Consider the following 14125-nt stretch of genomic DNA (forward strand, 5'->3'; position numbering starts at 1 on the left):
AACACCACATAGGAGGGTAAGAAAGATCTATGCTGACTCTATTTCTTGTATGACAATCATTACTTTATATCTTGTTAATAGTTATTTGTATATTTTTAATATTCCTTCCCCTTCTTAGATGGTAATTTCTTTGAAAGGTCAGTATCCCACTTACCTAATATACTCATCAATTCAGTCAATAAATATTTATTGCATATTATCTTAATGTGGGTTCCTTTCAAAGCAGACCTTGAGTCCAGGGGAAGGAGAAGAGTCAAAGAAATAAAAAACCTGCACCATGAGTAAGCAGGTTACTGTTTTGTGCAATAAGAGTCAAACCTGCTAGAGATTTCTGAGAAACTGTGGTACAGACCTCAGAACTGTTTCACTGTAAGGACCAGAAAGCTAGAGTAATTATCCATCTATTCCTGCCCCACTTTGGCTGAAGGTCATCCCTGGAGTGCTAACTCTGGCATTTCTGCCCTGCCCCATAGGTACAGCTGCCAAATAATGCATTCAAGTAGAGAAACAAAGGGAACTGATGAAATACAGGAGAATTTGGGGTAGACTAAGAATAATGTTGTGAGGCACCAACAGCATCTGCTACAAATTAGTTTCCACTGTGCAAGATGCTGGGGACGTATCAGTGAAAAAGACAGACACGGTTCCTGTCCTCACAGATACTACAAACTAGTGGAGACATTACATATTATTACATTTTCATAAGTGCTACCAAAGGAGAAATACGGGGTTTATGAACAAGTGTAACTGGTCGTCAATAAAGGAATGAATGAACTATAAATGAATGTGCCTCTGTTTTTCTTGAAATGTTCACCAAGCAAGAAATACAGGGGCCTCGGACAGGACAGAACTGAAACCAAAAAAGTTCTTTTAACAGCATCATTGACCCATTCTAATCCATTTCTACTGTCACTGCTCCCTCACTGCTAAAGACAATGTTTATAATGTGGTGGAATGTGTAGTTTCTTTGTAGCCTATTCAGTGGTAGATTTGTGCAAACACAGATTTCAAAGATCACTGCAGTCAAGCATAAGTTTAACTAATATTAAAATTATATTCAAATGAATGAAATCAAGAGGGAAACTATAACATAATGTGCCAATCCATCCTCCAGAAAGAAAACTTTGCAAGATTAAAGTCAAGATTTTCCTTTTATAAAAGAAGTACACACATTATAGATGCTCATTTCACCATATAAATATCTAAAATTAAAGTTTTAAATACTTTAAAGCAGAAGTAGTCAAACTTTAGAATTTTTGAAACTACAAGTTTTATGTTAGGAACTATATAAATTAAAGTGTTGATTTTTAAATTAACATTTTATTTTGGAATAGATTTATAAAAAAGTTGTGAAGACAGTACAAAGACATCATGTACGCTTCACATCAGTTTTCCCTTAATGCTAATACCGTACATTATTACATTTGTCAGAACTAATGAACCAACAATACATCATCATTAACTAAAGCCCATACTTTATTAGGATTTCTTGAGTTTTGACCTAATGCCCTTTTACTGCTCTTGGATTTCATTCAGGGTATCACATTACACGAAGTTGCTGTGTCTTCTTAGGCTCCTTTTGACTATGACAGTTCCCCCAACTTTCTTGTTTTTGATGACCTTGACAGTTCTTAGGAGTACTGATCAGGTATTTTGAACCTTACTTAGGATTTGTCTGATGCTTTTCTCAGGAGTAGACTGCCGTTAATGGATTTGAGGAAGATGACCATAGGTAGAGTGTCACTCTCATCACATCCTATCAAGGGTATCCACTATCATCATGACTTATCATTGTTGATGCTGACCTTGATCGCCTGGCCGAGGGAGTGTTTGTCAGGGTTGTCTACTGTGAACTTGTACTATTTTCCCTCCCTTACATTTTGGAAGGCAGTTACCAAGTATAGCCCACACTTAAGCAGTGAGGAGGTATGATCCACCTCCTTGAGCTGCAAGAAGGAACATAAATTATTTGGAATTCTTCTGTAAAGGAGAGTTGTCTACTTAATTATTCAATCATTTGTTTATATCAGTATGGACCCATAGCTATTTAGTTTATGCTATGGGTTATAATTCAATACAATTTTATTTATTTTCTCGCTCAACTTAAGCCACTGGGAACTCTATCAGTTGGCCCTGTATACCTCTGACATCCTCTGTTGATTTTCTAAACAAACAAATAAATAACCAGTTCTAGGGATTATAATACATATCAATTTATCACAATCTTCTTTTTTAATATAGCAACTTTTCTACAATATAACATCATTTCCTTCCGTCTCTTTTATATCGTCATATATATTACATCTGTTATAAAGTCAACAATATATTTATTGTATTATACAATCCTATACTTTACACAGAAATTGAGAAAATACATATTTATAGTCTTTAACACTTATATATTTTTCATTATCAATGCCTTCCATTTGTACTTACTATCTTGGTTTTTAGCTATTGCCTTGGTTTCATTTTCCTTTCAGGCTGAAAACTTCCTGTAATATTTCTTGTAAGGCAGGTATACTAGAATAAATTCTCTGTCTTTGATAATCTGGGGATGGCTTTATTTAACCTCCATTTCTGAACGATAGTTTTGCTGACTATAAAATTTTTGGTTGACAGGTTTTCTTTTTTTAGTACTTTGAATGTCATTCTGCTGTCCCCAGTTCTATTATTTCTGATAAATTAGCAGTTAATTGGATTTTTGTTCTCCTGTACCTAAAGAGGAGTTTTTTTGTTGCTGCTTTTAAGATTCTGGCTTTGCCTTTTAATAGTTTGACCATGAGGGACCTAGGTATGAATTTCTTTCTGTTTAAACTACTTGGGGTATGTAGACCTTTTTGGTTTTCTAGGTTAACATTTTTCATCAAATTTTGGAAGTTTTTAGTAATTATTTCTTCAAATGTTTTTATTACCTGTTTCTCTCTCTCTTGTCCTTCAGAGACTCCTAAACCATGCACTTTTTTTATTTTTAAAGATTTATTTTATTTTACCTCTCTCCTCCCCTCCCCCATTGTCTGCTTTCTGTGTCCATTCACTGTGTGTTCTTGTGTCCACTTGCATTCTTGTCAGTGGCACCAGGAATCTGTCTCTTTTTTTTTTGTTGTTGCGTCATCTTGCTGCATCAGCTCTCCATGTGTGTGGTGACACCCCTGAGCAGGCTGCGCTTTTTTCACACGGGGCAGCTCTCCTTGTGGGGTGCACTCCTTGCGCATGGGGTTCCCCGATGTGGGAGACAGCCCTGAGTGGCATGGCACTCCTTGTGCTCATCAGCACTGCATGTGGGCCAGCTCACTACACAGGTCATGAGGCCCTAGGTTTGAACCCTGGACCCCCCATATGGTAGGCAGATGCTCTATCAATTGAGTCAAATCCATTTCCCCCAAGCACGTTGATATGCTTGACACTGGCTCACAAGTCTGCGAGGCTCTGTTCATTTTTCTTTCCCCTGTTTTCTATTTTTCAGACTGGATACTGATTTATCTTCTACATACTGACCTAAATCTAGGTATTGCTCTATATTCAAGCTCATGGATTCTTCTGTCAGTTCAAACCTGCTATTGAGCTCATCTAGTGAATTTTTCACTGGTTATTGTGCTTTTCACTTCCAGACTTTACATTTGGTTCTTCAGTTTCTTTATTCAGATTCACTATCTGTTGAGTCATTACCATTATAGTTTCTTTTAATTACTTAAACATGGTTTTAATTATTTAAACATATTTATAATGGCGACTTTGAAGTCTTTGGATGCTAAATACAACATGTGACTCCATTCAGAGATAGTTTGTACTGACTCCTCCTTTTTTCCCCAAGCATGGAACATACTTTCCTATTTCTTTGCAGGGCTCATAATTTGTTGTTGAAGATGAGAAGTTATAGATTATGCGATAGAGTATTTATAGTAACTCTGGTTTTGACTTTTTCTCCTGAGGATGGTTGTTACACTTGTTTTTATTTTATTTTTTTTTAGTAAACTGCCTGAATTTAATCTGGGGAATCTGTTTCCCCATGGTGTGTGGTCACTGATATCTGTGCTTATTGAAAAAAAAATTCTTATTTTTATTTTTTTAGTCTGGCTTTGTAGGCATCACCCCTGTATCATCAGAGCTTAATGGTCAGCCAATGACTGGTTAGAGATTGTCCTTGAGAGCTCCAAGCCTGATGGATTTGCATGAGGGTTACGTAGCATAATCAGATAGTTTTCAAGGTTGCCCTAGCTTACTCTCTGCCAGGTTTTTTCAGGATTTCCTTGCAAATGCACAGTCTCCAAGCCAGCCAGGGATTTTGGAGAGCATTTTAGAGGGCATTTGCTTTGTGTGTGTGTTCCTACATTGTCAGTCAGGGATGTGTAGAGAGTTTGGGCTATCTTGGGTCTGTTCTATGCATGCACACAGCCTTACAGTCAGCTAGGGATATATGCTGAAAGCCCACCTAGTTCCATTACAGCCTTCTCATTTTCAGGATTTAATCCCCTGTTAATTTCTGACTAGTCTGCCAGTCTGCCTCTCATCCTTAGTGGGACTGTAATTTCATGCTAGCAGGGCTGGGGGTTCTTCTACAATCTTGTAAAATATAAAAAGTGTAATCAAATAATAAAATTTGTGAAAAAAAAATTAAATTTGTAAAGCAAATTATAATAAAATTTGTGTTACTTTGGAATAAGGACAGATATAGCGATCTAATAAAACATCAATAAAACACAATATTCCAATTTCAAGTTAGAAAAATAAAGTAAAATATAATAAATATAATGTTTCCTTCCTTTTTATTTTGCTTCTCCAAAATTAGTATAAACTTTCTGACTATAGAGGGTACCATTTATATCCTTTACTTTATGTGAAGTCTCAATATGTGGAGGAATAAATACATCAAAATCAGAGTAATCTGGAGTTAAAAGAGAAAGAAAAATCCACAAAACTAAAACCACTCAACAACAGGTTGCCTGGAATGAAATATTAAAATTCCCAAGAAGGCAAGAGGTTCAACCTCTCATCATTCAAAAGGTAACTACTAATTTGGCTTCTATTTACTTATAAATTAATTGGTATTATCAAAATGTTCCATTTGATAATTGGTATTATCAAAATGTTCCATGTTTGTTATTTTATATCACTAGATAGAAGTATAATTACAGCACTTGGATTACTGTTCTACAAAATGAAGGAAGCTGTTTGTGGAACAATGTTAAATCTTACCACCCTTTAAATAACATGTTAACCCAACATTATTATTCAAGAGAGTTGCAAAGAGTACCATTGGAAAGTAAATAGTACGTGTTTGTTTAATTTATGAAGGTTAAAAACATAATTTTTTAAATTGCAACATCTAAATTTAAATGTAATTATTAACACTAGAATGTACAAGAGTATATGGAAATTAACAGTTCTCTTTCTGAAAAAAGATTTGATTACATGGCTCAATAACTATTGATGACTCCTACATAATATACACTATCATTCAAGGTCTCTAGTGATTTCTAACGGACCTTTCCAGCTCATCTCCTGCCACATTCTCTAGAAATCTTACACTCTACAATCATATCAATACTTCCTTTTTAAAAAAATAAGCTGTTTATGTTTCTGCGTCTCTTTCTTTGCACATGCTATTCTCTCTTAAAGAAATAGCCCCTGTCAATGGAAATCTTACTTATGCTTCAAAGTTCAGTTCCAAGGTAACTTCCTCCTATAAAACAATCCTTAAATTCTTCAAGTCGGAATTAATTGCTCCATTTTTTTTACATGCCCACAGTGCTATGTTAGTAATTCACTTTTGGAGTCATCATATGGCTTATATTAAAGTTACAGGCCTGAATCTTCTTTAAGATTGTAAGCTTTCTGAGGCAGTGAACATGTATTCTTTATACTCTCACACACTTGGCAAATTCCTCGTAATGCCTGTAAATTGTATGCTGTTGAAAGATAAAAGGGGAGACTAGGCAACACCATGGAAGAGGATCGTTGCCACTCCAAATGAGGCTGGCTTCAAAGCTGACAAAGCTCACAATATTGTTAAAGAGTGTGTAGATGAGGTCTTGGATGGTGAAGATCATAATCAAATCAATATCAACCAGTGGACTGCAAGAGTGGAACAATCCTTAACCCATTTGGCTAAGTTGGGAAAAGCTTATAAATACACTGTGACCTGTGCAGTGGTGGAGAGGAGTGTACGTGGCTTTCATACCACTAGGTCATGTTTTTGGGATACCACACCTGATGGAACCTGTACTGCAAGGGAGAACCGAACCATGAACTGCACAGTCAATGTTTTTGCCATGGCGATTGTCTTGCGTAACCAACTAAAATTGTTACGAAAAGCCAATTACCCTAAGAATATGCCTGTGTATCCCTTCTAAAAAGAGCAGTGGTTTCTTATTAATACACTAGATGAAAAGAGTACAACGTCCTTCAATGCTATCAACAAAAAATATAATAAGCATTCACATAAGTTGAAAGATTGCTTCATATCCCAGCATCACTTAAATAGGAAAAATGGAATGTTAGCAAAACTTATATGCAGAAATATGGTATAACATGGCAACTTTTCATTAACACTATGTACCTAATGAGATGGGGAAATAAATTCAGATAATAAAATTCTCTCTCAGTCAGAGAGACTAACAAGAATAGAGATTTAAGAGCTGCAAGTATAACTGTGAGGAAAATGATAAGACTTAGCCAACACTAAGTATTTTATCTCTTCCCCTCACTTAGTTGTACAAAGAATTTAGTGGAAAAGAATTCTGTCCTTTTTTCCTATCAACTATTATTATGATAGCAACTATGATTAACTTCACTTTTTCTGAGAATTGTTAAATTAGTTTTTATTTCCAAATACTTTGACTTTATTTGAATTAAATCTAGTAACCTCAATTCCAGAGTTAAACAAAATTACAGTGTGTAATGAAAAGTATATGACTCAAACAACTGCCTTACAATTCATTCATTCCATGTGTAACAAACATTTTTGAATGCCTATTGTGAACATATTTCTCTGCTAAGCATTATAGCTATCAATATGCCATTCAGATTCTCAGTTTCTTTTGGTACCTGTCCAGTTGGAAAATTGTAATATTTATGCTTGGAAAGAAAAAAAAGTGTTTTATAGGAAAGGAAAAAAGTAAATCTGGTTCTCTACATAGACAAGAAATAAAGAGTACCTATTACTGATAGAGAATTATAGATGTCATTCTAAGAACTGCTCCCAGCAAGTTAAAAATGCATAAAATATGCAACTCTTACAAGACCTTATTAGGAATCTAACTATGTTAGTAGTAAATTATATCATTATTTTAGTTACAACCATCTGTAAATAATTTAAAATATTTATTACGTGGGGTTCAAATTGAGTGGAGTAAAGTATAAAGTATAAGTATACGATCAGCAGGTTATCTAATAACTCAAGGCTTACGTAATGTAATAAAACTTTTAAAAAATAAAAGACAAAAAATTAGGGTACACACAGCTGGCCACCAAATGCAAAGTCAATATGCTATTCAGTCTTGAAAACAAAGTCAATTTTGCATATTACCACTAACCCTAATACATATAGTCTATGGAACCATCATTCATTTACATTTTTTGAAGAAGAAAAGCTTAGTTTTGTATCAACAACATTAAGGGAGTATTTTTGTAGGAATACTATGTTCATGTTTGATATTGTGCTAACAATAATTGTACAATGTCTAAGAAGAATATCAAGCAAATATAAGGATAGAGTTTAATGCAGTGATCTACATTTTTAGCAAGTCAAAAATTCTCATAGCCATTAGCTTTATGTTACTTTATGCTACCGACCCTTGATGATTATAACAGTAATGAAAAACATCTGCATTGACAAAAATATATCTGCTCCCTGCTTTGTTGTGTCTTTCCTGTGTCTCCTTTTGTGTCATCTTGTTGCATCAGCTCGCCGCACTGCCTATTGCGCCAGACTGCTGTCTTGCTCGAACAAGAACCTGGGCCTTCCTTTCCGTGTGGTAGGTGGAAGCTCAATTGCCTGAGCCACATCTGCTTCCCTCTCTGCTTTATTTTTAAGGCAAAAGAAATGCCTGCAAGGATGAGAAACAGAATGCTGAGATACGACCTCAGAAGTCGTTTTGCTGATGTGGAACTTACCTACTTGAGGTAAGGTCAGTGTTTCTCACCTTCTACACCACTAAGAATCTCTGCTGTTATCTTTCATTTCAAATTCTGTACACATAATATAAAGAGCCTGTCTACTTAAAAGTCTTCAATTATAAGCAATAATTGTGGTTTGAAAAGGCACTTAGACGGCTGTGCGGTACACATTGTCCTTATTGACTTTTTTTTTTTAAGGAGGAAATGGGAATTGAACCCAGGACCTTGTACATAGATAACAAGTACTCAACCACTGAGCTATACCCACTCCTGTGCGGTACATTTTGGAGAGGTCATCATATTCCAAAATCTGTTTCTCAGGTTCAAAGTTTAAGAAACTGGATGTTGTTACCATTAGTTCATAGAAGCTTGATTGTTCAAGCTGAATGAGTAACTGATACATAAACTAAAATACCGAATTTATAAATAAATAGAAGTCAATTAGAAATAGACTTCTTGTTAAACAGAATCAAAGAAACGAATGACTTAAATGTTTACTGAGGCACTGTGACAGTCTGAAGCTTTTTTGTGGACCCCAGATAAGATTATGTTCTTAGAGCTAAATCCTTTCCTGTGGGTGTGGGACCCTTTGACTGGATTGGATTCAGTTGGGGGGACTTTAATCAGATTGCTTCAGAGAGGCAGAGACCCAGAACAGCGGAACTCCATTGTGTCTTGCCACATGGCAGGAGTCTAGCATCACCAGCAGCTTACCTTCGGTGACATAGCACCCCTGATGATGCCTTGATTTGGACATTTTCACAGCCTCAGAACTGTAAGCTTTTAACCTAGTAAATTCCATTATAAAAGTCAACCCATTTCTGTTATATTGCTTGGGCAGCATTTAGCAAACTAAGGCATCAATCTAGGAGTGTCTAAAGCAGCCATCTCACATGATAAGTAAACTGAGTTATAGAGAGAGAGGGCTGGTTATGTCTTCTTTGTTGGAAAAGAGCCTTTCCTACTTGTATTGGGTCCTACTAATTTCATATACATGATCTTTGATGATATTAAAGATGGTAAAAACCCAGAGTTTTCAGAAGCATCAAGGTTTTTACTTGCTTCATAATTTTTTGTGCCTTTCATTGGAACGTATTGTCATCTCTATCACCAAAAGCCTTTATTAAAACCAATATTTTTAAATTTGGAATTATGGACAAAGAAAAAAATGAGAATCTGAATCATCCCTCTTAGTACTTTTCTCCCTCAAGGATGTTCTATCCTCTATCAAACCTCTTCTCAGGTTTGGACATTGTCACGTATCCTATAGAGTAAATTTAGGTCACTATAGTCCTTTCTCACAGGTATTCATATTTTAATCCTTATTTATAACTGTGAAATGGAAGGTTTATGCCTTACTTAAGAACTTTTAGATATTAGGTTTGTTACATCTAAAATCACAACCCAGAGACCTTGAGAAGACCAAAGGTGGGGAGAAGGTAAGGTACCTAGAGACTCTACCCATGGAAACCTTGGATAAGATACTGCCATGATGATGGTTACTGTGCAGCAGCTGTGGACCCAATGCTCTAGCTATGCTTCCCCTACCACCACCCCTAGTTGGCCCAGGAATTTTTGCCATTATCTGGTTATGGCTCTACCTATCACTGGCAATTCTATGTACTGTCTCGTGGTTATCATCAGTCCAGATTTCTGCCCAGCCTGTCTACCTTCTGCTTGTTTTATCCTCACAGTTCTCAACTTCTATTTCCAAAAGTGAATACTTGGCAGACTGTCCAGCCACCACCTGAAAGAGGCTCTGTGCTGCCAACTCAGGCAAGGAGACTGGGAGGAGCTCCCCCAATACCCTATCCCACCTATATCTGAGAACAAGTCAAATCCCCATCTCCTGTATTTATGGTAACTGAATATTATAAGTCACATATTCCTTCATTAATCACAGGTCAAAGTAAAAGAGTCAAACTATGTTTTAAAGAGCTGAGCGCATAAGAACAAAAAGGTATTTTAAAACAAAATTTACCTATTGCCCTGAACTTCATTAAAAAAAAAAAAAAGTCTTTGCTTCTTATTCCCAATCTCCATAATTTTAAATTAATGAGATGAAATTTAAGAAACATATTAACTTGCTAGTCATTTTAAAATTTATTTTTAATAAAACACTTCATTTAGAAACATACTGTTTACTATATTCATGCAGTATTTTTTTCTTCTTAGAAAATCACTTAAATTATTTAAGCAAGAAATAAGTAAAAACAGGAAACACAGAAGTTAAAAGTATAGGAGAAAAAAAATTAAACTCTTTTATAAAAGTTTTTCTGAAGTGCTTAGAAACAAAGCCAAAGCTTAAATATAATTTTACAGGACTTATTATAAGGCAGTAGACAAAACGAGGTTTATTAGATTTCTTCCTTTGCATGCTTTTTGCATTTAGTTTAGCACGTGTGTGGATAAATGTGCACATGCCAGTGAAATGCATGTCTTCTAAATAAGAGAGGAGCAGTGAAAATATAGGCAAAACTAAGATTTCCTAATTAGATATTTGAAAATGACCTGCAATAATTGCCTAATGGCTATCACACAGCAGTGGCTTTGAAATCATATGTGGTTCCCATCAGTTTTAAAAGGGCTTCATATTTAATTCCAGGAATTTTAGAACTAAAGCCTATGTTTCCTCTTACTGAGGAAACAGAACCCAATTATTAAGCTGAGGCAACCATAAGGATCAAGGTCAGTTCAAAGGTAGAGCAACATGCACCAGACAGATCAGCAGAACAAGAAAACACCTTGATAATTATAAGAACAGGAAGTAGATAGCTGTTGCCCCAGCCAACTTGTATCAGATAAATTTTCAGAAAGTTAAAGAAGTTCCCTAGTTTATGAAGGATTTTCTTTAGGCATATAGGCTGAATTTTATCAACTGCTGCTTCACTCTGTATTAAGATGATTACAGCTTTCTCTCTTTTAATTCCTTAGCGGATTTCTTAATACTGAACTATCCTTGCACTCTGAAGTAAGCCTTGCTTGGTCACAATACAGTGCCCGGCACAACTTGCTAATGTTTATTTAAGTGTTCTGCCTGTATTTTAAGTGTAAGATTAGTAATTTGTTTTCTTCTTTTTACATGTGCTATCCTCTTGGTTTTTTGTTTTTGTTTTTTTTTAGGCAGTACTGGGGACTGAACCTCAGTGGTTGACCACCCACTGAGCTACATCTGCTCCTCAAGGAGAGTTAGTTTTATCATGTTTGTTTTTAGGAGGTACCAGGAATCGAACCTGAGACCTCATATGTAGGAGGCAGGTGCTCAACTACTTGAGCTACATCTGCTTCCCTCCTCTGGTTTTGATATCAGGATCAAGCTTAGTCTTACAAAATGAGCTGGGAAGTATTCCATTCTTCTCTATGCTCTAAAATAGTGTAAATAGCCTAAGAACTGTTCCTTGAAGGTTTTACAGAATTCATGTATAAACAGGCTGGCTATTGTACATTTTTTTACAAGAGAAGAGGAGGGGTTAGATCTTAATTATCTGTTTTTAAAAGCAGCTTTATTGAGATATACTTCACATACCATATAGTTCACCCAATTAAAGTATTAAGTCAATTCATTACTTTTTAATTTCTTCTTTGGTGACTGAAAAAAGAGATAATTATCCAGCAAAATATAAATTGGTTAAAATTTATTCAAGAGTTGATTTAAAAAATTTTTAAATGTATTGACATAGTTTTATATATTTGGGTTTCTTTCTTTTAATAGTTTTTGAAAGAGAAATGTATTTTATTTTATTTTTTTCTTCCCCTCCCCCATCCCACTGTTTCTTGCTGTGTCCATTTGCTGTGTGATCTTCTGTATCATTTCTCCTTTTGTCTCCTCTTTTCATCTTTCTCCTCTAGGATTCACCAGGATTCAATCCTGGGGACCTCTGATGTGGAGAGAGGTTCCCTGTCAATTGCACCACCTCAGTTAGTTCCTGGTTTCTGCTGTGCTTCATTTTGACTCCTCCCTTCTTGTTTTGTCATCATCTTGCTGTGTGACTCACGTGCGCGGGCGCTGGCTTGCCACGCAGGCACTGGCTTGCCGCAGAGGCAAGCTTTGTCTTCTTTTTGACCAGGAGGCCCCAGGGATTGAATCCAGCTCCTCCCGTATGGTAGGCAGAGGACCTATCACTTAAGTCACATCCACTTCCCATAATATCATTTTTAAAGTTTCTGTATTTATAATTAAGAAGACCCTCTTATTGCTAATAGCTGATGTTTTATTGAACAGACCTGACAAAGGTTTATCCACTTTACTGGGTTTTTTTCAAGTTTTTTGAGCAAGAGTACTTTTTTGCTCTCAATTTAATTGATTTCTGATATTTCAGTGGGATTTTAGGAGGGAAGAGCTAAATGAATATCTTCAGTAAACCACTGCATGGCAGACCAAATTTTGGTCAACTTATTCAGGTGAATTCAAGACTGGTGTATTGCAGTTCAAGATTCTAACAAAATGCCATTCTAACTCATACTGAACCTTACAGTTTACCAGAACTTCAACATATGCCCATAAACATGTACACATTTTGGGGGTTTAGCAATATAATGGGCTTTCTGGCTAACTCTAATATGGCACATCATTGTTCTCATGCTAGGTGTAAGCACCTTTAAGAATGAATAAAAGGGTCAACTCAGACCAGCAGAATATCTCAGCCTACATGTAATTATCAAGAGTTAAAAAACTGCTTTATGACTTTGGATAAAAGGGGGAAATGGAAAGGACAAATGAGTTTTTTTGGCCATGAGTCTCCAAAAAAGAGTTGGGAGGTCATCAGAGGGGTAATGCTTACGCACACCTCAGCAGGATCCCAGAGACAGCCAAAGTAGACAGAAGCCCAGGTACTGGTTCTCCTGAGGGCTACAGAGACCCACAGGTTCTACAGTCATGGCAGATGGCTCTGGAGTTCAGGACCATGTCAGTTAGCCCTACTTTGGAGTTTGTGTTCCTGAGTGTGATGCAGTTGAACTCAGATATGACCTTTCTACACATGCCTCTTCTGTTACTTTTACCGGACCTGTGGTTGGCATGAGGGTTGGTGTATACTCAGGAGACCTGAATCTCTGGACCATCCATGTGACAGCCAGGCCCTGAACCTCAGCAGACTTGCAACTCCTACTGTCTGGTTTACTGGATTTACCCTGGCCAGCTAACAGGGAGGTGAAGAAGGTCAATGACCACACCAGGGAGCCAAGAGTGCCTACAACTGAAAGCAGGAGAATTTCATCCATCATCCATGTGGAATCTAAGTCCCCTCTTGATATAGAGGGGGAGTGGACATAACCATCCCAGGGTCCACAGGATGGAGGAATAGAGTATGGATTAGAGTGGACTTACTGATATTCTACTATGGAACTATTGTGATTAGTAATGGAAGAAATCGTAACATTGGTGTGGAGAAAGTGGCCACGGTAGCTGCTGAGGGTAGGGAGAGGGAAGAAGAGATATGATGTAGGGGCATTTTCAGGACTTGGAGTTGCCCTGGGTGGTACTGCAGGGACAGATGCTGGACATTGTATGTCCTGCCATGGCCCACTGGTGGACTGGGGAAGAGTGTAAACTACAATGTGGACCACTGTCCATGTGGTGCTCCAAAATGTATTCACCAAATGCAATGAATGTGCCACAATGATGAAAGAGGTTGTTGATGTAGGAGGATTGGGGTGAGGGGGACCTCATATTTTTTTGAATGTAACATTAAAAAAAAGAGCTCCTCTTCTAACTCTGAAAAAAAAAAGAATTACTGTTTCAAGTCAAATATAAAACATGATTTGCAGAGTCATAAAATAAAAATAAAGCACTAATAATAGACGATTCCTTTATAAGCTCACAGGTCTCAGGTCCTTTTATCAAGAATGTTAGCTAGCAGGCCTTTTCCAATGAGGACTACTTAAGGTATCCTCCAAAGTTCAACTAGGAGATAGTGCAGAAGAAAAAACAGGCTATATCTAGACCAAGCCTAGATGTGAAGTGCCACCACCTTATATGATACCTTGAGCGAAGCACTTAATCCCCGGGAGC

At 36.6% G+C, this 14125-nt stretch overlaps 1 protein-coding gene across 10 annotated transcripts in view; it reads right to left on the reverse strand.

The window, feature by feature from the left end:
• The window catches only part of PRKAG2 (protein kinase AMP-activated non-catalytic subunit gamma 2), a 353035-nt gene that overhangs the window by 51374 nt on the left and 287536 nt on the right, over window positions 1-14125 (reverse strand). The window lies entirely within an intron of this gene.

Source organism: Dasypus novemcinctus, chromosome 5 (genome assembly GCF_030445035.2).
Source record: "Dasypus novemcinctus isolate mDasNov1 chromosome 5, mDasNov1.1.hap2, whole genome shotgun sequence".
NCBI classification, from domain to species: Eukaryota; Metazoa; Chordata; class Mammalia; order Cingulata; family Dasypodidae; genus Dasypus; species Dasypus novemcinctus.